Genomic DNA, 27,536 nt, shown 5'->3' with positions numbered 1-27,536 from the left:
CCACTTCCATCGCTGGCCCCGCTCCACCACATCCTAGTCAAGATGGAGGAGGAGGCCACCAATAAGAGGAATGAAGTAGACATCCTCATAGACGATATCTTGGTCCTTATCCTCTATCGCCTCATCGCCCGCACCTTGTGCAGCTACAAGTGTGTGTGTCGTTCCTGGTACCACCTCATCTCTGAATCCGAGCACTATAAGGAGCTACCCCAGTTTATTGCCGGATTCATGTATGGTAACTAGAAAGGCAAACGTCGATTCGCTAGCTTCCCTGGTGAATACCCCTCCTTTTCTTTCTTGCCCTTCCCCATTCAAGATTTAGTAATCTCATATTGCTATAGAGGCCTCTTCCTCTGCTGGTGTGTTGGGCTTCGCTATATTGTCTGCAATCTGATGACTAGAAAATCAGTGGTACTGCCGTATAGAAACCTTTGTTATAGTTCAGCTTGCTTGGGGTTTGATCCCACAATCTCCTCTCACTTCCATGTGGTAGAACTATGGGTAAGGTCGCCTAGGGCGATAGTTGTCAGCATCTACTCATCCAAAACTAGAGCATGGATGTGTAAAGAATCTAAATGGGGAGAGGATATTCTAGTATGCAAATTTTTAGGAACTGTGTTTCTTAATGGTTTATGCACATGCTGGAGGTGTCCCACATAGTTGCTGTTGATATGGAGGAAAATTCTTAGGCCACCAGGTCCTGCAATGTCCATCCATGGAGATCAGGGTCAATTGTGTCTATGTATTGCTAATATTTTCAATACAGACACCTTTCAATCTAGATCCTTGAAGACTATGGTACTAGTAAATGGACATTGAAGCATACGATGAACACGCTGCAACTATTTGGACTGAACAATATTAGACTTGGTTCCGAGGCTACCAATGCGGACTACAGAGTGATTGTAGTTCACCTAGAATAGAATTTGATTTTCCTTGTTGGGGAGGACAAAACATTGATGGCATATGACATGAGAAACAGAAAAGTTCATGTCCTCCCTACCCGGGTCGTCCGCAATCCTAAAAGTACCTGGAGTATTTATTTGAATGGACCTCACTATCTGCCTTATGTTCCCTTGTTCATGGAGTCATTAGTAGAGCAGTAAAGGTGCATATTGTAACACCCCAGGTGTTTGCCTTCCACATTTGCATTTGCATTTCATGGACATGAGCATCATTCATTCATTCACAAGCTTATATCACATGAAACATGTCTTTGAAACATTGCAACATATCGTTATGTTTCTTGTGTGTTGTTTCCTTTATGAAATGTAAAGTGTGCAACACTTAAGTGCAACATGTGCCACTCACTTAGTGAAACAAAGTTAGTTAGTACTATGCAACAAGATTATGAAACAGGTGAAACATGACTATGAACATTTGTAACATTTCATGTGTTTTCATTGTTTCAGTACATACCTTGCTTGATTCTTGTGTGACCAATGTATGGTGTGGCTAAAAATTCTTTTAAGTAACTTAGTTACACCTAGAATGTCATTTGGGACATTGTTCATGTTGATCACTTTGACTAATTAGGTTCCCAAGTTTTGGTTTGACCAAATTTGACCCCTGAACCCTTTTGTTTGACTATTTAAAAAGTGTAGCTTAGGATGTTTGCATGTCTGAGCAACCTAAAACAAAGTTGTAGCCAATTTTATAAGGAACAAACTTGGTTTATAAGCCAAGTCATGAAAATGTGCACAACATGTTCAAAAAGGACCCACAAGTCAGTTTTGAAGGTGGATTCAACACTTGAAAATTTTGTTAAGTCCTAACTGCCATTTCAGTTTGATTGAGCCCACTTTGGCTTGATACAACTCTTGATCCATGGAGATCTGGCTGTTGATTTCTAAATCAAAGTTGTAGCCCTACTATAGCTCTATAACTTTCATGAACATTTCTTCCCCTAACTCGTCTCGGTTTAGGAGCTAATCACTGTCAAACTTATCCTGTCAGTCGGTGAATGGAGCACTGAATCATTGTTTCAGTCATGCTACAGTGATCTCCATTTCAGAAAACGCCCGCCGCGTGGGTGACGCGCGTCGCCGGTCGCCTGACCGTGCAGGCCACGCGCCGTGGCTAGCCTGACGCCGCTGCCAGTGTCCTCCACTTGAAACCACGTCCGCCTGCCTGTCTACTCACTCTTCCTTCCTCCTTCACTTCTCCAGCTCGCAGCAGCAGCCGCCGAAGCGCAGCCGCTCCACCATCGCTGCCGCGGAGCTTCGCCGTCGCAGAGCTTGCAAACCACCTTAAAAACGCAAACTCTATCTTTGCCATAGCTCCGCCGTGACCCCACCTATCTCATCGACCGTGTAGCCGAGCCCTCCATGCCCTAGGTGAGAGCCAGTGACCGTTTTTTCGCCACCGTCTCCATGGCCATGCCTCGCCGGAGCGGAGCTCACCGCGGCCATGCACCACCGAGACCCCCTCGTCCCCTTTTCTTTGCCGCGATAGCACCGTGGCGACCTCCTGTAGCTCACACCCCGATTGAGCCGGCCATGGTTTGCCGTCACCGGCAGCTCACACCGGAGCTCTGCCGTGCCGCCATCATCGGTGACGAGCTAACTCCGGTTAGACCTAGGTCACAATAGTAGCACCAATAGAACCACCTCATCACGGTGATCACGCTGGTGCTGTCCAATTCGCCGGAGGAGTCACCGTCGGCGAGTTCCACCGTCGCCGCGCCATCAAAGCCGCCTCCCCTGTTTCGTCTTGCTGACCAGTGGGTCCGGCTGACAACCGGGTCCCACACGGCAGTGACTGTTGTTCATAGGGCTAGTTCAAAAAGTCCAGTTTTGAATGCTGATTTGAGATTTTTGTATCTTCAAATGTGTAAATCCAAATACTGTGATTCAAATTTTATTAGACTCATAGTGAGGTCTAGTATTTAAGAAAAATATGTCTTGAGCACATTATGTAGAAATTTTGGATGAATTAAATAGGAACTTGAAAAGTGATTTTGAATGCATGCAAACTTGTTTAAATCATAACTTGAGTTTCTGTGATCCAAAAATTATGAAATTTTGTGGGTAAGCTAGTATTGCTTAGTAGAAGCTCTGGTTAAAATTTGAGAGTCATTGCATGTGTAGTTTTTGAGTTATATATTTTCGTTTTATCATTTATGGATACTTGTGTGAATTTTTGTAAATTATCTAGGAATCCTATGGCCATGAAACTTGGTAGGTAGTATCTTGGTACCTTAAGGATGCTAGGAAAAATATGAAATCTGTTGGTTGACACTTTTCACTAAGGTTTCCTAATTATGCCATTTTAAGCCATTCTGCCTTACCAATTTTGTGTAGGCTGTTATACTTACTCAAATGGTGTGAAATTTTTATGGTAGTCTACTTAGGGCATGTAGTGTCTACTGTAATTTTTGTAGATTTAATGGTGTAGTTTTCATATATGTTTACTATTTCCTCTAATTAAATAAATAAATTAAGAAAGGTATTAGAGGAAATGTTTTGGTGATGAACACCCTACTTTCTGGTGTCCTTGTGATATGTGTGACATGTGAGTAGATTTAGTTTTGTCCAATTATATGTTTACATCTTAAGTTATTAATTATTCGTTTGTATTATGTCCCTCTGGACAGACCTGGGGACTTTAGAAAGTTCTCCATGATATTTTAGTTTTCTGTGAATGTGATGAATACAAGAGTTGTGTATAATTTATGTATCTAGCTCCTGTCAAAATTTGAAGGCATTGGGCCTAGTAGTTTAGAAACTACAGCTGTTTAAAGTTAGGTTCCAGCTTTTGCTTACTCTCTGCCTTGTGAGGACAGAGTTCTGTTGATTGATGAATTCGATCTGATAAATGTTTGAATCATGCTTTGAAGTCTGAAAATGAATTGTAGACAATTTCATAAGCTTTCCAGATTGTCTTATTGCATGACATTTGGATTTATGAATCTCCAGTTATGGCTAGTTTACTGTACCGCTACATAGTCTTTATTTTTCTGAAATACAAATGCTTGAGTGTATGCTTGATGCAATGTTCTCGTTGATTGTTTAGGGGTTAGCCTAACTTGAGAATATGCTTAGGTGCAGGTGCTAGGTCATTAACCAAAGATGAGCAATTATACATTAGGTTGTATAAACTTGGTAAGTAAAGTGATTTGAATAGGGCTTAAGTTGGAATATGCAAACTACAACAAACATGCGCATTCCCTGAGCATCCCTGACATTCGTCATGTGCATCCATGATATTTATCTTGCGCATTCATGCAATAGGTGTGCCGGAGGGAGTGACATTGCTGGAGTTCGAGGGAGCCAACCAGGAGGAGGAGCCCAAGGTGCAGGAAGCCGACGAAGCAGCCGCCGCAGAGGAATTGCCCGAGTGCCCTGACCACCAGCCTTCCTCGTTCCTGAAAGGCAAGCCCCAGAGCATATTAAGCCTCCATGTTTTTACGAATACATTGAGTATCTTTTATTGTTGATGATGCATTAAGTATAGGAATTGGTTGGAACCAGTTGCTGCATTATATATCCTTCCTTGTCCAGATATCGCACTGGAATCCTATTTAAGTTCAGGACTGGTTAAATGCTTAGCCATGCTTAGTGCGGTAGAAGTCAGGTGATTTCCTGTCACCTACGAGCTTTAGGATGAGGTGGATCACGGTTGGCTATATTTGCTATCGTGGAAAAGAACCATGTGAACAATGAATTAAGATCGGATGGGGTCTTGTGTAGGTTTGGACATAGTGACTCCGTCTGAGTCGTTTAAGGACCGATACGCTGTACGTCCTCATGTCATGTTGAACGCAGCCTAACACTTAGCGGGCCGGATAAGTCGTTCCGACCGGGAAGCCTAGTAGCTCGACTCAGGCTGGGGACGCGAGCAGTGGCGTGCATTCTGGAGGTAGTAAGGATGTGCGGAGAGCCATTGATATAAGTCCAAGGCGGGTTAGAGTCCCAAACAACCTTGGCAGAGTGGTTCTCTGAGAATGCCGATCTGTTCAGACTTGCGACTCCTGAATCATACCAAAGGTGACTTGTTTGCAACCCTAACGGGGGAAGCAGGGTTTGTGTTTAGGAATACCCCTCCAGCTGGATAGGAATCGATTCGAATCGTCGTCTCTCCCGGATAGTGAGAACTTGACTGAGCAGCGACAACGTAGATTCAATTAATTTAATGATATGGTTAAATGGATGATGATGATAAGGTTGCCACAATGAATACCTAATATGGTTATTAATGTTTGCACCCTAATAAAATGATTGCTTAGTATAGGTGCTAATATAGATGACAGGTTAATGGCAAAAAGTCACTGCTAGTTCAGGTTAAGAGTTGATCATTATTACTTATGCTTTTCTGCAAAAAGAAAGTGTCAGCCAGCTCCACTACATTAAGCTATGCATAATCCTTGGTGTCATTTGTTTGGTTTTCGACGGGTAAGTCTAGCTGAGTACATTCCCGTACTCAGGGTTTATTCCCTCTTGTTGCAGATGACCTTCTATATCAGGGATTCTGTAAGTATTGTCTCCACCCGGCGGGTGATGAAGACTAGATCATGGGCATGATCTCCGTTCTCTTATCTGAATGCTTTTGCGGGCCATGATCAGCAAACCAGTATGTGTATTTGAACTCGGTGTGTGAGTTAAACTATTTACTTCCGCATGTTTTACAAGACTTGTTTTGTAATAACAATGACTCTGTGATGATGTAATCTATTTGCGAACGTCTGTGAAATGTTGTAACGTACGATATGTTATGTTGAATTACTGTGATCTTGGTTGTATGCAAGTTGGTTTGAAATCCTTCGAGATTTCGGTTGACTACCGGGTTTATATGGGCTCAAGTTCGAGAATTTGATCGTTTCGGCGATTGTTTTTGTACTTGTGCTCTTATAAATTGGTCGGTTCTGTGATAGCTGGCATCAGAGCTAGATTCAACATTAAACATGTCTTACGGCTATTTAAAACAAAAGCTTTTGTTGTAAAAATGGTTTTCAAACTTATAGTTATATATAAGTGTTCAAAAATCAAAAATTTTATGGTATACTGGTGATCACATCCCTTATAGCCCACTTAAGGACTTCTAGGTGGCTTATATATATTTACTAACTTGGGGGAATTGATTGTTTCTATTTCATCATCCATGCGGCGTGATATTGCATGGGTGCCATTCGTTTGAATGGTAATGTATGGATCAATTGCCTCTACGCTAAGGTAAGTGTGAGTTGCGAGAGCATGACCGTCCAACCGTCGGTCTAGGGGAGAGCTAGTTGTGGTTACTGGAGTATTTAAATGTTGCATACATGTATATATGAAGGTACTTAATTGTGGGTACATTTGTCTGGTAGTTTGGATACCGAAGTATATATATTAGGGGATGTATATATGGAGAGTATCTTAGTTACTACTGGTGTAATTAGCATTATATCTTATTGGGTTGGGCTGCAATGAAGTTTTTATGCAGGTACGCTAACAACGCACCATGTAGATCGACTAGTTACCGCTAATTGAGAGAACATATGTATGCCACCGTATATTCTGCTAAAGCTTAAATTTTCTTAGGTTTGTGAGGACGTACGGAACGAGCATGCATCATATTCACTCATGTCATTCGTATTGCATTACTCCCTCCCTTATAATTGCATCTCTTTTTGATACAGATGGCCGCGCTCGTGTTTCCTACTGGTAGCAGCACCTTTTTGGACCAGTTCGGTACTCCCACCTTGCTCTGGAGGGTGCTCAGTTCAGTTGGGTACCTGGAGGCACCCAACTACATGTGGAGGTAGGCGGTACCATTGGGAGATGTACCATGGTACATCGTGACCTTTGTAGTGCTGCAAAACCCCACAAAGACTGTTGTGGCATGGGTGGAGCATTGAGACTGATGGACGTAGTCCATGGGAAGCCGCTCAGGTTGCTGCCCTTAATGTGCTGATGGATATAGCACAGAGCTTCGGGGATGAGTTAGTGGGTGGACCTGCTTCATCCATTCCCTGAGTGTCCTACTGAGGCTGAGTGGACTCAGGACATTGGACAGGCCTTGGTTCGAGGCCGTGGCGAATAGGTGCAGAGCGACAACGCTGGAATGAGTGCTATGATGGCAGTCTTGAAGCTTTGTCGAGTCAGGCAAAACACCCTTTCAAGTGCACTAGATGAAGCTGACAAGGCAATGGAAGCCCAGCACAGGTTCAGGTTGCGTGCCCGCAAGTATCGCCATAGAGCGGATGCATGTGGGAGAGCTCAGCAAGAAGTTGAGGAGATTTGCGGTATTGCAAATTATCGTCTACAACAGCGGGGTCAAACCGCACGCGAGAGAGACGAGCTTCATAACCAGCTGATGAACCTCACTATTGAGAGAGATGAGGCTGCACAAGAGTTGGATCATGTGACACGTCACCAGGATGCAGCTTTAGAGTTAGCAGAAGAAAGACGTCGGGGTTGGATTTTGGCCAACCACAACGCCTTTCAAAGAGAGCAAGCACTAGAAGAATAGCTTGAAGAGCTTCAGGTTGAGCACCATCAACTGCACAACCGTCTATTTCCTATTCCTCGTCCCATACCAAGGTATCCAAATGTGGGTGGTCCTTAAGTGATTGAGGCCGATGAGGAAGAAGAGGATGTGTAGATGGATGACAATGCAGCTGAGCCGGTAGATGATGAAGAAGAGGAAGACCTAGAAGAAGTCCAAGGTGTCTCCGATGTGGACAGCGATCACTTCGACGAGTAGTTTGTTAGCAAGCTCACTAGTTAAGCTTTTGCAGTCGCTGATGTAATGAACTTAAGTACGAAAACTGATGTTGGATGTACCTTTTAATTCGAACTCGACATGTAATGTACTTTAATTCGCTCCCTTCGGGATGTGTATCGTAATGGTTAAGTTAAAACTTGTCATGTTGGAATGCACTGCGTATGGCGCTAGTAATCTACTTGATGATGTGGTGATTGGAGAATGAATTATTGCCTCTATTTATTGTATGAAGTTTTCATTCTCGTCAGTAAATTCAGTTTGGCACGATTATATTGTTCCTCTCCAATGTGCTGACATCATCAATAATTACTGGTTGCGCATTGTGTAGATGCCTCATACTCGTTCCACCGGTGTGGGTGATGATGATGATCTTCCACCGCCACCACCACCCACACCCACAGAATTGATAGCAATGCTTGTGGAAGGACAGCGCACTATGGCCGAGGTCCTCCGTACGATTGCGAATCGGGGTGGCCGTGGTCCCCGCCAAGGACCGGAACCAAATCAATACAGTGATTTCAAGGATTTCCTTGACACGAAACCACTGATCTTCAAGGAGGCTGAGGAGCCTCTATAAGCTGATGAGTGGTTGAATACTCTCGAGCAGAAGTTCTGCCTGCTCCGCTTGACTGAGGTGCTGAAGACTGAGTACGCATCTCACCAACTACATGGGCCAGCTGGCATTTGGTGGAGTCATCATCGATCCACTATGCCCGCTAATGCTCAAATCACTTGGGATCAGTTTAAGTCTGCTTTCAGGGGAAATTACATTCCTCCTGGTCTCATGGCGATCAAGCATATAGAGTTCATGAAGCTGACCCAGGGGAACAAGAGCCTAAATGAATACCTACAAGCTTTCAACAACCTTGCAAGGTATGCTACCGAGTTTGTGGACACCGATGCCAAGAAGATTGCTAGCTTCAAGCGGGGACTTAGCCCCAAACTGATGAAGACCATGAGAAACTGCAAGTGTGCTCATTTTAATGAGTTTGTGAGCGATGCTTTATCGCAAGAGAACAACAATGTTGTGTATGCTGCTTCAAAAAGTTGTAAGAGGGCCTATGAGGCGGGTGCCTCACAATCCAAGGCTCCCATCCCATAGAGGGCTCCATTCCATCCTCCAGCGTCAGCCGCCAAGTTTCACCCACCGCAGAAGAAGAATCTCGCCAAGACTGGGTTTCGCAAGGCATTTACTATTGCTCTTCCCAAGGGCACTACCAGTCAGGGTAGTTCTAGGGCTCCACCAAGCAACATGCCCTGCTAGAACTGCAACAAGATAGGCCACTGGGCAAGGGAGTGCCCTTACCCTAAGAAGAATAATTATCAGGGTGGCCGTCAGGGACAAGTGAACCACACTAACATTACTGAGATTCCTTCAGGAGAGGTAGTGACTGCCGGTAAGTTTCTGATTGACCAACACCCTGCAGTTGTACTATTTGATTTAGGTGCTTCGCATTCCTTCATTAGTCCAGCATTTGCATCCAAGTTTATGCAGAAAACATATACTGTTGAGGGTGAGGGTTATTGTATTAGGGTTGCCAGTGGTATTATCCCAACCAAGCTGGTAGTTGGGGATGTACAATTTGAGATAGAGGGGCAAGGTTATCAGGTTGATCTGGTAGTTTTACTGGGGCTAGGTATCGATGTGATCTTGGGAATGAACTGGATGAGCCGTCATGGAGTGCTTATTGATACATCGACTAGGGTAGTTATGCTCAGAGATCCTGATAATCAGGAGGGTTTTCTAGTACAGTTACCCAGGGACATCAATCTTTCTTGCACGACCAATGCGGTGCAAGCAAAGTCTCTAGCAGATATCCCTATCGTGTGTGACTTTCTGGATGTTTTCCCCAATGATTTGCCTGGATTGCCCCCGGATCGAGAAGTAGAATTCAAGATAGAGTTGCTTCCCGGCACAGCTCCCATCTCTAGAAGGCCATATAGAATGCCTCCCAATGAGCTAGCCGAACTCAAGACCCAGTTGAATGAACTTCTAAAGAAAGGCCTTATCCGTCCTAGTTCATCTCCATGGGGGTGCCCAGCTATCTTTATGAAGAAGAAGGATCAATCCCTATGCATGTGTGTAGATTATAGACCCTTGAATGCAGTTACAATCAAGAATAAGTACCCTCTGCCACGCATAGATATCTTATTTGATCAGTTGTCAAAAGCAAAAGTCTTTTCCAAGATTGATTTGAGATCTGGGTATCATCAAATCAAAATTTGGCCTGAGGATGTCCCAAAAACCGCATTCTCTACAAGATATGGTCTGTATGAGTACCTTGTTATGTCTTTTGGATTGACCAATGCCCCCGCACATTTTATGTATCTGATGAATTCAGTATTTATGCCCGAGTTGGACAAATTTGTGGTGGTATTTATAGATGATATCCTGGTCTATTCTGAGAATGAAGAAGATCATGTTGAACATTTACGGGTGGTTCTCACTAGATTGCGGGAACACCAGCTGTATGCAAAGTTCAGCAAATGTGAATTTTGGCTTCGTGAGGTACCTTTTCTTGGACACGTGTTGTCCGATGGTGGAATTATGGTCGATCCCACCAAGGTGCAAGAAGTATTGAACTAGAAGGCTCCCATCTCAGTGCACGAGGTTCGGAGTTTTCTGGGGTTGGCTGGCTATTATCGTCGCTTCATCCCAGATTTCTCTAAAATAGCCAAACCTATGACTCGGTTGCTACAAAAAGACATGAAGTTTGTCTAGACTCCTGAGTGTGATGCGGCTTTCCATACCCTACGAACTCTTCTAATGTCGGCTCCGGTTTTGGCACAACCGGATATCGAGAAACCGTTTGATGTGTTCTGTGATGCATCAAGTATTGGGTTAGGAGGTGTTCTTATGCAAGAAGGTAGAGTCATTGCTTATACCTCTCACCAACTTTGAAAGCATGAAGTGAATTATCCAACGCATGACTTGGAACTCGCTGCTGTTGTTCATTCTTTGAAGGCCTAGAGACATTATTTGCTTGGCAATGTGTGCAACATCTACACTGATCATAAAAGCCTCAAGTACATCTTCACTCAACCAAAGTTGAATATGCATTAGAGAAGATGGCTCGAGTTGATCAAGGATTATAACCTCCAAGTGCACTATCACCCTGGCAAGGCAAACATCGTAGCGGATGCCTTAAGCAGAAAGTCTCATTGCCACTCATTGATTGAGAGTGATGTCCATTTGTCAAAGCTCCTTCATCCTACAGTCCTTCACAACATCACTGTCAGTTGTACTCTACAGAGTCAAATTATCGAGCTATAGAAGACAGATGCCGATGTGTTTCACATCAAGCGCAAGATGAAAGAGCAAGAAACTAAACATTTTTGAGTAGATGAGGAAGGCGTGTTATGGTTCAAGGATAGGTTGGTAGTTCTGAAGGATAGAGAGCTTAGAAATCAAATCATATCCGAAGCTCATTCCTCTAAACTATCTATTCATCCTGGTAGTAGTAAAATATATCATGATTTGAAGCCTCAATTTTGGTGGACCAAAATAAAGAAAGAGATAGCCGCTTATGTGGCTAGGTGTGACACTTGTTGTCGGGTCAAGGCGGTGCACATGAAAGCTAGATTACTTCAGCCACTCTCTATTCCAGGTTGGAAATGGGAAGAGATCAGTATGGATTTTATAGTTGGACTCCCTACTACTCAGAGGAATTTTAACTCCATTTGGGTGATTGTGGACCAATTGACCAAGTTGGCACACTTTGTTCCTGTCCACATAGACTTTTGTCCAACCGACAATGCAGAGTTTTACTTCAATCAGATAGTCCGACTGCATGGGATCCCTCGTACTATTGTCTCAGATAGAGGACCATAGTTCACTACTCGCTTTTGGGAGCATTTACACGGATTATTAGGAACTAAGCTGGTAAGAAGTTCTGCCTATCATCCGCAAACCAATGGGCAAACTGAACGAGTGAATCAAATCTTAGAAGATATGTTGAGAGCATGTGTCATCTCGGCTAAGGGCTCATGGGAAAAATGGTTACCCCTAGCTGAATTCTCGTACAATAATTGTTATCAAGAAAGCATAAAGATGGCACCGTTTGAAGCTTTGTATGGCCGGAAGTGTAGAACCCCGTTGAACTGGGTAGAAGCCGGTGAAATGAGATATTATGGAATTGATTTTGTTCAAGAAGCCGAAGAACAAGTCCATACTATCCAAACCCACATGGCCGTAGCTCAAGCTAGACAGAAAAGTTATGCTGATCGACGTAGAAAACCTATTGAGTTTGAAGTTGGAGACTTCGTTTATCTGAAAGTCTCACCTATGAAGAGTGTCCAACGCTTTGGTGTGAAACAAAAGCTTGCGCCGAGATATGTTGGTCTGTTTGAAATCATTGGGCAAAGTGGTAAAGTGGCGTACAAGATTCAATTACCTCCTGAGATGAGTGCTATCTTCAATGTCTTTCATGTATCCCAATTGAAGAAATGTCTTCGCGTCCCTGAAGAGAGAGTTCCATTAGGGGATATCGAGTTAAAATCTGATTTGACCTTTGAAGAAAAGCCGGTCCGAGTGATTGACACTCGTGAGCGGGTGACTCGAAGTCGGGTGGTCAAGTTTTACAAAGTCATGTGGAGTAATCAGGGTAGTGAACGCGATGCAACGTGGGAAAGGGAAGATTATTTGAGGGACGGCTATAAGGAATTCTATCAACAATGGTATGCTTTTCAAATCTCAGGATGAGATTTTTATAAGGGGGGAGGGCTGTAACACCCTAGGTGTTTGCCTTCCACATTTGCATTTGCATTTCATGGACATGAGCATCATTCATTCATTCACAAGCTTATATCACATGAAACATGTCTTTGAAACATTGCAACATATCGTTATGTTTCTTGTGTGTTGTTTCCTTTATGAAATGTAAAGTGTGCAACACTTAAGTGCAACATGTGCCACTCACTTAGTGAAACAAAGTTAGTTAGTACTATGCAACAAGATTATGAAACAGGTGAAACATGACTATGAAACATTTGTAACATTTCATGTGTTTTCATTATTTTAGTACATACCTTGCTTGATTCTTGTGTGACCAATGTATGGTGTGGCTAAAAATTCTTTTAAGTAACTTAGTTACACCTAGAATGTCATTTGGGACATTGTTCATGTTGATCACTTTGACTAATTAGGTTCCCAAGTTTTGGTTTGACCAAATTTGACCCTTGAACCCTTTTATTTGACTGTTTAAAAAGTGTAGCTTAGGATGTTTGCATGTCTAAGCAACATAAAACAAAGTTGTAGCCAATTTTATAAGGAACAAACTTGGTTTAGAAGCCAAGTCATGAAAATATGCACAACATGTTCAAAAAGGACCCACAAGTCAGTTTTGAAGGTGGATTCAACACTTGAAAATTTTGCTAAGTCCTAACTGCCATTTTAGTTTGATTGAGCCCACTTTGGCTTGATACAACTCTTGATCCATGGAGATCTGGCTGTTGATTTCTAAATCAAAGTTGTAGCCCTACTATAGCTCTATAACTTTCATGAACATTTCTTCCCCTAACTCGTCTCGGTTTAGGAGCTAATCACTGTCAAACTTAGCCTGTCAGTTAGTAAATGGAGCACTAAATCAGTGTTTCAGTCATGCTACAGTGATCTCCGTTTCAGAAAACGCCCGCCGCGTGGGTGACGCGTGTCGCCGGTTGCCTGACCGCGCAGGCCACACGCCGTGGCTAGCCTAACGCCGCTGCTAGTGTCCTCCACTTGAAGCTGCGTCCACCTACCTGTCTGCTCACTCTTCCTTCCTCCTTCACTTCTCTAGCTCGCAGCAGCAGTAGCCGAAGCGCAGCTGCTCCGCCATCGCTGCCGCGGAGCTTTGCCATCGCAGAGCTTGCAAACCACCGCAAAAACACGAACTCCGTCTTCACCATAGCTCCGCCGTGACCCCACCTATCTCGTCAACCGTCTAGCCGAGCCCTCCATGCCCTAGGTGAGAGCTAGTGACCGTTTTTTCGCCACCGTCTCCATGGCCGCGCCTCGCCGGAGCGGAGCTCACCGTGGCCAAGCACCACCAAGACCCCCTCGTCCCCTTTTCTTTGCCGCGATAGCACCGTGGCGACCTCCTGTAGCTCACACCCCGGTTGAGCCGGCCATGGTTTGCTGTCGCCGGTAGCTCACACCAGAGCTCTGCCGTGCCGCCATCATCGGCGATGAGCTAACTCCGGTTAGACCTAGGTCACAATACTAGCACCAATAGAACCACCTCGTCACGGTGATCACGCCGGTGCTGTCCAATTCGTCGGAGGAGTCGCCGTCGGCGAGTTCCACCATCGCCGTGCCATCAAAGCTGCCTCCCCTGTTTCGTCTTGCTGACCAGTGGGTCCGGCTGACAACCGGGTCCCACACGGCAGTGACTGTTGTTCATAGGGCTAGTTCAAAAAGTCCAGTTTTGAATGCTGATTTGAGATTTTTGTATCTTCAAATGTGTAAATCCAAATACTATGATTCAAATTTTGTTAGACTCATAGTGAGGTCTAGTATTTAAGAAAAATATGTCTTGAGCACATTATGTAGAAATTTTGGATGAATTAAATAGGAACTTGAAAAGTGTTTTTGAATGCATGCAAACTTGTTTAAATCATAACTTGAGTTTCTGTGATCCAAAAATTGTGAAATTTTGTGGGTAAGCTAGTATTGCTTAGTAGAAGCTCTGGTTAAAATTTGAGAGTCATTGCATGTGTAGTTTTTGAGTTATATATTTTCTTTTATCATTTATGGATACTTGTGTGAATTTTTGTAAATTATCTAGGAATCCTATGGCCATGAAACTTGGTAGGTAGTATCTTGGTACCTTAAGGATGCTAGGAAAAATATGAAATATGTTGCTTGACACTTTTCACTAAGGTTTCCTAATTATGCCATTTTAAGCCATTCTGCCTTACCAATTTTGTGTAGGCTGTTATACTTACTCAAATGGTGTGAAATTTTTATGGTAGTCTACTTAGGGCATGTAGTGTCTACTGTAATTTTTGTAGATTTAATGGTGTAGTTTTCATATATGTTTACTATTTCCTCTAATTAAATAAATAAATTAAGAAAGGTATTAGAGGAAATGTTTTGGTGATGAACACCTACTTTCTGGTGTCCTTGTGATATGTGTGACATGTTAGTAGATTTAGTTTTGTCCAATTATATGTTTACATCTTAAGTTATTAATTATTCATTTGTATTATGTCCCTCTAGACAGACCTAGGGACTTTAGAAAGTTCCCCATGATATTTTAGTTTTCTATGAATGTGATGAATACAAGAGTTGTGGATAATTTATGTATCTAGCTCCTGTCAAAATTTGAGGGCATTTGGCCTAGTAGTTTAGAAACTACAGCTGTTTAAAGTTAGGTTCCAGCTTTTGCTTACTCTCTGCCTTGTGAGGACAGAGTTCTGTTGATTGATGAATTCGATCTGATAAATGTTTGAATCATGCTTTGAGGTCTGAAAATGAATTGTAGACAATTTCATATGCTTTCCAGATTGTCTTGTAGCATGACATTTGGATTTATGAATCTCTAGTTATGGCTAGTTTACTGTACCACTACATAGTCTTTATTTTTCTGAAATACAAATGCTTGAGTGTATGCTTGATGCAATGTTCTCGTTGATTGTTTAGGGGTTAGTCTAACTTGAGAATATGCTTAGGTGCAGGTGCTAGGTCATTAACCAAAGATGAGCAATTATACATTAGGTTGTATAAACTTGGTAAGTAAAGTGATTTGAATAGGGCTTAAGTTGGAATATGCAAACTACAGCGAACATGCACATTCCCTGAGCATCCCTGACATTCGTCATGTGCATCCATGTTATTTATCTTGCGCATTCATGCAATAGGTGTGCCGGAGGGTATGATGTTGCTGGAGTTCGAGGGAGCCAACCAGGAGGAGGAGCCCGAGGTGCAGGAAGCCGACGAAGCAGCCGCCGCGGAGGAATTGCCCGAGTGCCCTGACCACCAGCCTTCCTCGTTCCTGAAAGGCAAGCCCCAGAGCATATTAAGCCTCCATATTTTTACGAATACATTGAGTATCTTTTATTGTTGATGATGCATTAAGTATTGGAATTGGTTGGAACCAGTTGTTGCATTATATATCCTTCCTTGTCCAGATATCGCACTGGAATCCTATTTAAGTTCAGGACTGGTTAAATGCTTAGCCATGCTTAGTGCGGTAGAAGTCAGGTGATTTCCTGTCACATGTGAATAATGAATTAAGACCGGACAGGGTCTTGTGTAGGTTTGGACATAGTGACTCCGTCTGAGTCATTTAAGGACCGATACGCTGTACGTCCTCATGTCATGTTGAACGCAGCCTAACACTTAGCTGGACGGATAAGTCATTCCGACCGCGAAGCCTAGTAGCTCGACTTAGGCTAGGGATGCGAGCAGTGGTGTGCATTCTGGAGGTAGTAAGGATGTGCGGTGAGCCATTGGCATAAGTCCAAGGCAGGTTAGAGTCCCAAACAACCTTGGCAGAGTGGTTCTCTGAGAATGCCAATCTGTTCGGACTCGCGACTCCTGAATCGTTCCAAAGGTGACTTGTTTGCGACCCTGACGGGGGAAGCAGGGTTTGTGTTTAGGAATACCCCTCCAGCTGGATAGGAATCGATTTGAATCGCCGTCTCTCTCGGATAGTGAGAACTTGACTGAGCAGCGGCAACGTAGATTCAATTAATTTAACGATATGGTTAAATGGATGGTGATGATAAGGTTGCCACAATGAATACCTGATATGGTTATTAATGTTTGCACCCTAATAAAATGATTGCTTAGTATAGGTGCTAATATAGATGACAGGTTAATGGCAAAAAGTCACTGCTAGTTCAGGTTAAGAGTTGATCATTATTACTTATGCTTTTCTGCAAAAAGAAAGTGTCAGCCAGCTCCACTACATTAAGCTATGCATAATCCTTGGTGTCATTTGTTTGGTTTTCGACGGGTAAGTCTAGCTGAGTACATTCCCGTACTCAGGGTTTATTCCCTCTTGTTGTAGATGACCTTCTATATCAGGGATTCTATAAGTATTGTCTCCACCCGACGGGTGATGAAGACTAGATCATGGGCATGATCTCCGTTCTCTTATCTAAATGCTTTTGCGGGCCATGATCAGCAAACCAGTATGTGTATTTGAACTCGGTGTGTGAGTTAAACTATTTGCTTCCGCATGTTTTACAAGACTTGTTTTGTAATAACAATGACTCTGTGATGATGTAATCTATTTGCGAACGTCTGTGAAATGTTGTAACGTACGATATGTTATGTTGAATTACTGTGATCTTGGTTGTATGCAAGTTGGTTTGAAATCCTTTGAGATTTCGGTTGACTACCGGGTTTATATGGGCTCAAGTTTGAGAATTTGATCGTTTCGGCGATTGTTTTTGTACTTGTGCTCTTATAAATTGGTTGTTCTGTGACACATATGTTGTATTTTGTTGTTAGGACATGTCTTTGTTCAGGTAGGGATTTGTTTTGAGTCTATAAATAGTCCAATTTTGGCTTGGTAACTAAACCAATGGTTTTGTTGAATATTATTAATTCTGTTGCTTTGCATTGTGCAGGTTTTGGAGTCTCTGTGCTTTTGAACGATTTTCCTACAATGGCTATGGGATGAAGAAGAGGGGTTCCATGCTGCATTGGCTGCTAAGCTAGTCAAGGAGTGCCAATCTGAAGGAGCGGAGCACATCTACCTCATTTTAGTTATGTAAGTCTATAGGGAACAGAACATTTATTATGCTATCCATGTACCTCTTGTGTTAATTCATCAATTGACACAGTTGTTATGTTAGTGTCGAGCATTGTTATTATAACAAGTACTCTTCATAGTGGACATGATGAATGATGTGTAATGATTATATCTGTATGGTGTGTGTTCAGTAAGTTATTAAGGCCTAACTGAATTAATAAATACATTGTGAAAACTGGATGCAATTCTGTCACCGTCGGATGTAAGGGCCATTGGTTGTTTTGTCATCATCGTCGTACCACTCGCCTTTGGTGAAGCAGACAGACATCACCACCGCTATTTGTCTGATACGATAGGGGTCAATAGTGCATCACCGTCGAATCATTTAGTAACCCGACACCGACTAAATGATCATCACAGGCAGATCATACTACAACGCGACGGTGACCATGCCCTATGACCAGACGGTTCATATGCTAAAGCAATGGTGATGTTCGGCTCAACATAGGCGGGTCACGCTCCAATGCAATGGAATAAGGATCTGATCATGGATGGATCATAAGCCATGCGACGGTGTTAGTGCATACCCACACACGCGGGTCATGCTCCAATGCGATGGAAGTAAGTACCTTATCACAGATAGATGATAAGCTAATATGGCGGTATAGTGTACACCCCAGTCGGTCTCAGATACCGATGGTGATTGCTATGAGTATCACTACCCATAGCTTACTACCGAAGCCAAAATTGGACTGTGATGTGGGTTACGACACGACAGTAAAAGGTGCGAGTGTAATAGTGAAGTTAGTGGCTATGAGGATTCTATGGCAGGCAGATATAGAGGCCCCTTTAAGGTGGCACACTCAAGCAGAAGTACTCAAATTAACAGAGGCCGCACTATACCCAACGGTGGCAAACCCCTCTTGCACCATAAAGGTAACCACTAACAAGCTAGAAAAGGTCTTTTTACTTGACTAAAGCTAGAGCCATGTAGCCCTCATGGTTGTACTGTAAGTCCCAAATTTTGCTCACAGATAAGTCCTTAGGGATTCCATGTTGCTAAAAAGCACATTTTATCGGTTATTGCATAAGGCCATTAATCAATATTCAGATCATGTGTAATTAAATTGAGTGCTAGCAAATACTACCCAAATGCAAGTAAACCCATAGGTAACAAGGTGAAAGATAACAATTCACTAGGATATCCTTACGGGCAACAAATTAGACACATGCATATGATTAAATGATTAATGATGAATAGGACAACAAGGAAGATCCCATGCTATACTTGCCTTGCTCAGCAAACTCCTATTGATCCTGCTGGTCATCAAAGTACTAGTCTTGCTCACCGATATACTGCTCACCGTCTATACTCGATCATCAAACATCAACACACAATCATCCAGAGCAATCATGCATGAAGCAAACAAAGAGCTACAATTAGAACAGTACACCAACAATAAAAAAACAAGTTGAAAAGTTTGTAAAACTATTCTACATGTTGCTACAAACACACAAACACGAGAATCACTGAAATCGGATTTAAAACATAGAAGATATGCTAATTTTAAGTTATGAATGGCAAAACTGTAATTACCGCAAACTATATACAAAATAAAAATAATTAGAAATCGGATTTTAAACTGAGCCAAGGACTGCGGTTGAAATTTAGAGAAAAGACATGGTCTCTTTAGCAAAACGGACGTGAAGTGGTATCTTCTATTGTGGGTCGTTGATCTAGAGATGGACGACCGAGATTAGATGTGAGGAAGAAAGAGAGAGAGGGTTGGCTAGAACAGAACTCCGGTGAGGTGGCTCCATTGCCGGTGGTGAGTTTTGCCAACGAGCATGGGAAACAAGGCCTACGAGCCATGGTTTAACTCAAGGAAGACACGAGATGAAAGAGGACGACACTACAAACTCACCAAGGGGTCTCTCGGGGTTGAGAACGGAATGGAGACAGCGTGCGGCTTGGATAAAACGACAACGACTTCCTGCAACCACGGCGATGATAAGCAATAGAAGGAGAGCACAAAAGAGAAAGGGAAATGGCTCTTCTGCTACTTGACCTTGGTGCAGGGCTCGGCAGTAGATCTAAGACGGCGGTGGAGAGGCAGGCGAGTGAAACAATGTGTGGATGCGATAGCGGGGCTTTGTGGCGGTGGTAGCAAGCTTGGCTAGGGCAGCAGCGTTAGGGTTGGGGGAAAACGGCGCACGCATAGGGCTCGGGCCTAAAAAGGGCGTAGCCTTGAAGAGCACACCGAATCGAAGAGGATTCAGGATCGGTAGTGGGATTTCTTGCCCCACGGTGTCTGGCTCAGGCACGGCTTGTTGGAGGTGACGACACTGTTGGGTGGGGCCCTACTGATAGTGAGCCAGAGAGAGAAAGGGAAGTACGGGCGCGCCTGCGCTCAGACTGGGCCACAAGGTGGGCCATGGCACATAGCGGGAAGGGAGAGGAGCAGGTCAAATGAGGCCTTTTAGCCAACAAACAAGAGGAGAAAAGGATTTCTCATTTCTACTTTTTTCTGAGGAAACTGAACTCTCATCAAAACCAATTTAAAAGTTATTTGAATCAAACTGAATTTTTCTACAAACCACACAGAACAAAAACACCAATGCACCAGTATGTATGCAACATCATGTATCTAACCTTATGATTGATTTTAATTTAGCAAGAATTATTATTTCCCTATATTTCAATGCTCACATAATTGCATTTTAAAATCAATTTAAGCTCTTTCAAAAGAATGCAAATTTTAGGGTTGGCCCATAGTGACCAATGTGCATATTAATGAGAAATTATGGGAGGTTTAGTCCCATGTTGATTGTTAAAGTTGGGTTAGACCAACATATAAGGCTTCTAGAGTCCATCCCACCATCCCCGGGTTAATCCTTTTACACGAAGCGAGGATGAAAGCGTAAGTGGAATCATGGTAGGTGTGGTTCCCTTAGTGTGTAGAGTGGATCTGAGCCATTTGAACTTTGGGTGTTACAAATGGTATCAGAGCCAACCTTCGTAGCCACGGGTGTGTGCGGGTTAGGGGCACGAACATGGAGGTTCATTGCACATGTAGACCCGTGGGGTGCCCGGCATGGCACATGTGCCGGCACTCGACGCATAGTCGCGTGTGCTAAGAGGGAACGCTCCTTGTCATTGTTTGCTAGTGTGGGTGAACCACACAAAATAAAACGCTTTCGGAGGTGCTCGTCTTCCACTAGACACTAAGCACCCCGAAAGTTAGCTACATCGGACAGTTTCGTTGAGCACACCCCAAGGGAGAACATGAAACAATCCATGTTTTACCACCAGGATCCAATAATGAGTATGAGTTTACAATACTTAGATCATTTCATATAACAAAGAGTTCTTGGAAATTATTTATTACAATACCCGAGTTCAGAGTGCAATAATTAAATAGCGGAATTTAAAATAACATCTAGCGGAAATGATACAAAGATCCATCTATGCCCACTAGAAGAATCCTCCACACAAGAGCTACTCAAGCTACAACTACAACAGGGGTAAAATAAACCCTGAGTACACAATGTACTCGCAAGACTTACCCGACTAGTGGCAATATGGTTTGCTATTTTCTTTTTTGTTTGCAAAAAGCATTAATAATAGTAAGTCCTTGAGTCAAGTTTTCTTGGCAGTCATGATTACTTCATTAGCTAACCATTCTAGGTAAGCACATGTTCTACTTTCAAGCAAGGTTTAAGCAATCAGAACCAATTTACCATCTTTTATATTCTAGTTCTTACTACGGTGCTAGACCATAGCCAAGTCATACCGTCTCACAGAAATGGCAATTCACAAACCAATGTATCTCAGCTGGGTACCCCGAAACACATGCCCTATTTGTATCCCAGGCACAAACAAGACCAACCCATTCCACTCCTATCATGGGGTCCAGGTCTCCGTCCAAACTTGGAGTCCAAGCCCCCACACTTGAGACCCGGTCTCAATATGGTGCTTAGACCTCCACCTTTCCCCACCTCCAATCAGTCAGTTCAGAAAGAACCAGAACCCACGACAAAAGCGTAATGAGTCTTCCCGCTCCCATAAGCAAGTATGTGCTCAGGATAATAAGCCTATGACCTGACTACCATCCACAGCAACGAACGGTCCTCAATCGACATGGACAGGGAAAATAGTGTAACCAAGCTAAGCCCCGTGGCCATAGGACACAACTCGTCACACCCACCAATACCCATACTATATCCCTACCTAGTCTCCATTTTCCTTTCATTATTTTTATCATTAGAGTAATTATAATAATCATCTATTGTGAATAACGGTAGGTTACTCACGATACCGAAAACCTAAGCATAGCAGCTACTCGAACCTTTACTAGTAGGACTCATAGGACATTTATATCTATGTAGGTGGTTTTCATAAGATTTCTGTAACATAAATGCACATAACATATATATACAGTGATTATAAAAAATAAGGGGTTATGCACTAGGGCTTGCCTTGGGCAGGAGCGGTGTCAACGGAGTCAGTCGATGGTGGCTCTGGGACCTCCTCCTGCATGAGAATCTCCTCCTCGTACTCCTCAAGGATCTTCTCAAACTCATGCTCGGTGGTGGACACGATCTCCACTGACTCGTTCTCTATATGCATGCGATGATGAAGATGCAACTATTTAGTATTTAGGCAACAACAACTCTTAAAATAGGAATACGCATACTAGGCTACTAAGCTAGCTCTAATGACTAAGGTACTAAGCTAACTATTATCTTCATCAAGCAAAGTGTTGGGTTCAACTAACAAACACCTAGCTTTACAAATTAAGGATATATCTTTATTTCTACTAATGATTTAATGTATATTGAAACAAAGAGCATTTAACTATCCTAATGCTTGATCTATTCTAAGGCTACAAAAATTACAGTAAGCACATAATAGTACAACGAAGCTACTGTAAAAATTTCAGAATTAAAGCTATCACCAATTTACCACAAAAATTCCTACAATATTTAACCTAATAATATTAAGCACTCTCAAATGATTTAATAGCCCCTAGTATCAACATGTATATGTATACATTAATTACACTAATAGATGTATCACAATTTTAGAAACCTAACAAAATTTGTTTCATAATTTTTGGGCATCTACAAGATTTTATATTAATTACACAAAACTAGCTCTCGAATAAAAATATAAAGCTATTTCTAATTCTTTATGAAAAAGAGAACCGAACTGGCCTAGCATGGCCCACACGCGCAGCGCGCTCACAATGGCCCACTGGCGTGGCCCACGCGAGACCGGCCCATTCACGAGGCGGCCCACGGCGGGGGAGTCCCGCGCGCGTTGGCGCTTTTGCACAAGAGGCCTCGCACTTCTCCCAAATCACAACTAAGTGCTAACACTATTTTCCCCTCTCTCAGACCTTCTCACTTAACCCCCCGTTCTTTCCCTAATTCACCCGCGTGCACCCCCAATGGCTCAGTGCACGGCGGCACGGCGGACAGCGACACAGCACGATCGCACTGACCACCTGGGACATGCGTTGGCCCACCTATCGGGTCAGTCACCATCCTCGACCCAAGCGGCTACACTAAGCGACAACATGGGGTGGTGGGACTTGCTAGAACTATCTGTGGTGGCATGTGGCCATCCACGACGGTGGCACGGCTACCCCAGCAAACCAGAGCACCTGAGAACCTAACTGGCTAGCGAGGGAGCATCAGTAGACTACCATGGATCTAGGTGAGGTGACAGTTGGGGTGGAGGATGGTGGAGGAGGTGTGGCCACATGTGGCCGAGCTTTGTGGCGGCGCACCACAGTGGCGCGGTCGTGTCAGCTACGTCTAGGAGGCGATAGCAGTTCCACTGGCATGCGCAAGGTGGATAGGGAGGCAAGGCGAAGCTAGTGGTGTAGGTGAATTGGCTCTAGAGGGACGATAGGAGGGCTGCCCTCATCCATGGTCGGACGCGGCCTTATCAACACGACAGCGGGAAAAAGCGCTAAATTGGAGCTTGGCAGTGCCTTGTTTATGGCTGGGTGGGGTCAGGCAGCGAGAGAACTTGATGGTGAAGCCACAGACATGCTGAATTAAATGGAAGTGATTACTCGGTGGCCAATTTGATGGCGTGGCTCGATGGCGGCAACAGAGGGAGAGAGACGAGGTGGCAAGTGGATTCATCTCGGTCTCACCTTGGTGGGACATGGCCGGCGTGATCTAGGTATTACGTGCGTGGACGCAATCGGACAGGCACGTGCATCCATCGACCGGCATGGCCTGTGCGGGCATAGTGCCATTAATGGCAAGGTGATGATGATCTTGGCCATGTGCGCGTGGCATCTAACTAGGCCAGCAGCAGGGTAAAGGCACAAGGGACAGGCGCGAATACGATGGTGATGCGACAACATCGACAGCGACTACATCGTGGCATGAGGTGGGTCGGCGGTGTGACAGCGCGGTGAGGCGGGCTACAGCACCACTTGGCTATGTGACAGCACGACGAGGTAGGCTACAGCACCGCCCGGCCATGCGAACAACAGCAGGTGGGGCAGGGTGGTCGCCGAGCGCGGTGGCCAGCGGCTGGCTGGGCTAGCGGCCAGCAGCCAGTGCTGTGGCAAAGGGTGGCCAAGTTGCTGCCAGACTAAGCACGTCCTTGGCCGGCCGGCTTGCGGCCACGTGCGGTGACCACGCGCTCAGGCCTGATGGCCCGAGGCTGAGTGCGTGCATGAATTTTAAAGCACCCATAAAAACTAAACAATTGATCTTGGAACCAAGCCACCTTCACTATGCTCAAGAGATCATATTAGGCTACCCCTAAGAACTAAAACATAGTACTACTCTTTAACTAAATTTCTCGGAATAAATTCACAAACCAGGTGCTGTCAAACTATTTTTAAACTTAAGAATTTTCTAAGTCTTTAAGCTAGTTTTTATTTTAAGTTCCATTTCTAAGCTATTGGAAACACTAACTAGCAATGTTATTTTTCTACAGCAAAGGTTGCATTGCCATCTATAGAGTTTGTACTTCAAGCTTTATTTGGGTGCCACATATATGTTCTATAGTATTTTTGCTCAATAAAAATTGGTTTTCAACCCTACTTGATATACATGAGCTATTGAATCAACTTTCATTTAGCATTTTTATTAGTCATTGTAGTTTACAAGAAATTTATCTACACAATCACATGCATTATCACATGAACATGATGCTCGTGACATGGTTTAGTAGTTTGTTAGGGTGTAACACCGAGGGTGTTACAGCTTGGTTGAGGGTGTGTTGGACCGACGAGGACGTCGGGTCCTTTGAGGGGGTGTATGTCACATCCGGCCTAGTTTGGAATTTAGCTCATAGTGGCCAATGTGCATATTAATGAGATATTATAGGGGTTTAGTCCCACCTTGGTTGTTAAAGTTGGGTTAGACCAACATATAAGGCTTCTAGAGTCCATCCCACCATCCCTGGGTTAATCCTTTTACGCGAAGCGAGGATGAAAGCGTAAGTGGGATCTTCTAGAGTCCATCCCATCATCCTTGGGTTAATTCTTTTACACAAAGCGAGGATGAAAGTGAAAGTGGGATGGTGGTTTTACGCGAAGCGAGGACGAAATCGAAAGTGGGATGGTGGTTTTACGCGAAGCGAGAATGAAAGCGTAAGTGGGATGGTGGTAGGTGTGGTTCCCTCGATGTGTAGAGTGGATCTAAGCCATTTGGACTCTAGGGCATTACACACCACCTTAGAAGGTGAAGGGTTGAGATAGCGGACTAGAGGAGGGGTGAATAGTCCTTTCTAAAATTAATTGCGTCGGCTAACCGAAACAAGTGCGAAATTAAGACTATTGGTCTAGCAAAGACTACACCCTTCAATCTATGTTCTCTAGCACCTTCCAAAGATACTAATTAAGCAACAAAGGTGCCGGGCTAGCTAGAGCTCACCTAACCAATTCTAGAAGAAAGGTCACACAAACCTATGCCACTAGTACTTTAAGCAACAGGGGAGCTCCTACACATGCTAGTAAGCAAAAGCACAAAGTCACCTAATGCTCACTAACAATGCTCAATAACAAGGCAACCAATGCCAAATAAGAGAGCACAATTACTTAGCTACACAAACTAAGCAATGTGACTAACAAGGTCACACAAACCAAATTAGCCACGCAAAGGAGCTACTTCTATGCTACACAAGCAAGAAGGTAACCAGTAAGCTACACAAGCTAACTAATTACAAAAGCAACTACACAAGCACAATGTATGCAAAAGTAATTACAAGCTTGTGTAACAAGGATGCAAACCAATAGGAAGAACAAGGTTGACACGGTGATTTTTCTCCCGAGGTTCACGTGTTTGCCAACATGCTAGTCCCCATTGTGTTGACCGCTCACTTGGTGGTTCAGCGGCTAATTGGCATCACCCGCCAAGCCCGCACATCGGGCACCGCAAGAACCTACCTCGAAAGTGAGGGTAGCTCAATGACATGCTCAACTAAAGTTGCTCTTCGCGGCTCCCATGGGGCGAGCACAATGCCCCTCACAAAGCTCTTCTCCGGAGCACCGCACAAGCTTCTTGTGGGCTTCGACAGAGACCACCACCAAGCCATATAGGAGGTGGCAACCTTCAAGAGTAACAAGCACCACCGGCTTGCAACACGATCACCTAGTGCCACTTGATGCAATCGCACAAGAATCACTCTCTCACACAATCGGATGATCACTATCAAGCATATGTGAGATGGTGGGCTCCCAAGCACTCTCAAGCATGGACACAAAGTCCCCCGAGGTGCTCAGCCCCAGCCATAGCCAAGGCCACCTTCTATTTATAGCCCATGGGCTAAACTAGCCATTACCCCTTCATTGGGCAAAACTCAGGATGACCGGATGCTCCGGTTGTATCGACCGGACGTAGGACCTTAGCATTCGGTCAACGGATGCTCACCATGTGTCGCCTCCATTCAACCTCCGTTACTTGATCTCAATGGTCAAGTGATGACCGGATGCAGCTGCACAAACTAACCGGACGCAGCAACCCCAGCGTCTAGTTGTTTCCAGTAAGGTACTAGTTGCGACCGGACACATTCGGTCGGTCATGATCCAACGCAGCGTCAGTGTCTCGTCCTTCTCCAACTTTTATATATCGCCTACATCACCATACGTCAGCCTAACCGGACGCACCCCGCTAGTGTTTGGTCAAAGACCGACACCTGCACGCTCTCTGCCACCACTGACCGGACGTAGGACCCCAGCGTCCAGTCACCACGTGACCAGCGTTAGGTCCACTCTATGAGACCCTATCTTTTCTGTATAGGGCACTGGTGGCACCGTCGGACTATCCGCACTCTACGGGCAGACACTCCATCGGTGGAGTTTCAAACCCTTCTCGCCTCTGTTTCATTGCCGAGTTGATCCACATCAACTCCAATTCATCTCCTTTGTAAATGTGCCAACACCACCAAGTGTACACCATCATGTGTATGTGTGTTAGCATTTTCACAATCATTTTGCAAAGGATTAGCACTCAACTTGCCACGCCACTCATTCCTAGCGATGATGCAAAGTTAGATCACTCGAGTGGCACTAGATGACCAATATGCAAACAAGTTTGCCCCTCTTGATAGTACGGCCATCTATCCTAAACCTAGTCATCAACTTCTCTACACACCTATGACCGGTGAAATGAAATGCCCTAAGTTATACCTTTGCCTTGCGCATTCCATTCCATCTCCTCCAATGTCGATGCAACATATGCACCAACACAATCAATATTGATATGATCCACTTCATATCATCACATGATCATATTGGTTCATCGATCTTGACTTCACTTGCTTTGCGCCATCGCCTTCGTCCATCGGCGCCAAGTCTTGCTTAAGCTTCACCGCCATGCGGTCCATCGCTCCAAAGCCTCCAACTTGCCCTTCACGCTCACAACCGGTCCATCAAGCCAAGTCTTGTCTTGATCTTCTCCACCTTGATCATATGACTCAATGTCATGTCTCATTTGCAATGAGCTCCTTCATCATCACATGTGTGAGCTTTGCAACATCTCTAAGCCATTTTCACCTTCATGGCATATGTAGCTCACACACATGTACCTGTGGACTAATCACCTGTGTATCTCACAAAAACACAATTAGTCCACCTAGGTTGTCACTCAATTACCAAAACCACAAAAGGACCT

Source organism: Miscanthus floridulus, chromosome 1, assembly GCF_019320115.1.
Source record: "Miscanthus floridulus cultivar M001 chromosome 1, ASM1932011v1, whole genome shotgun sequence".
Lineage (NCBI taxonomy): Eukaryota > Viridiplantae > Streptophyta > Magnoliopsida > Poales > Poaceae > Miscanthus > Miscanthus floridulus.
This window is presented reverse-complemented; position numbering follows the sequence as displayed.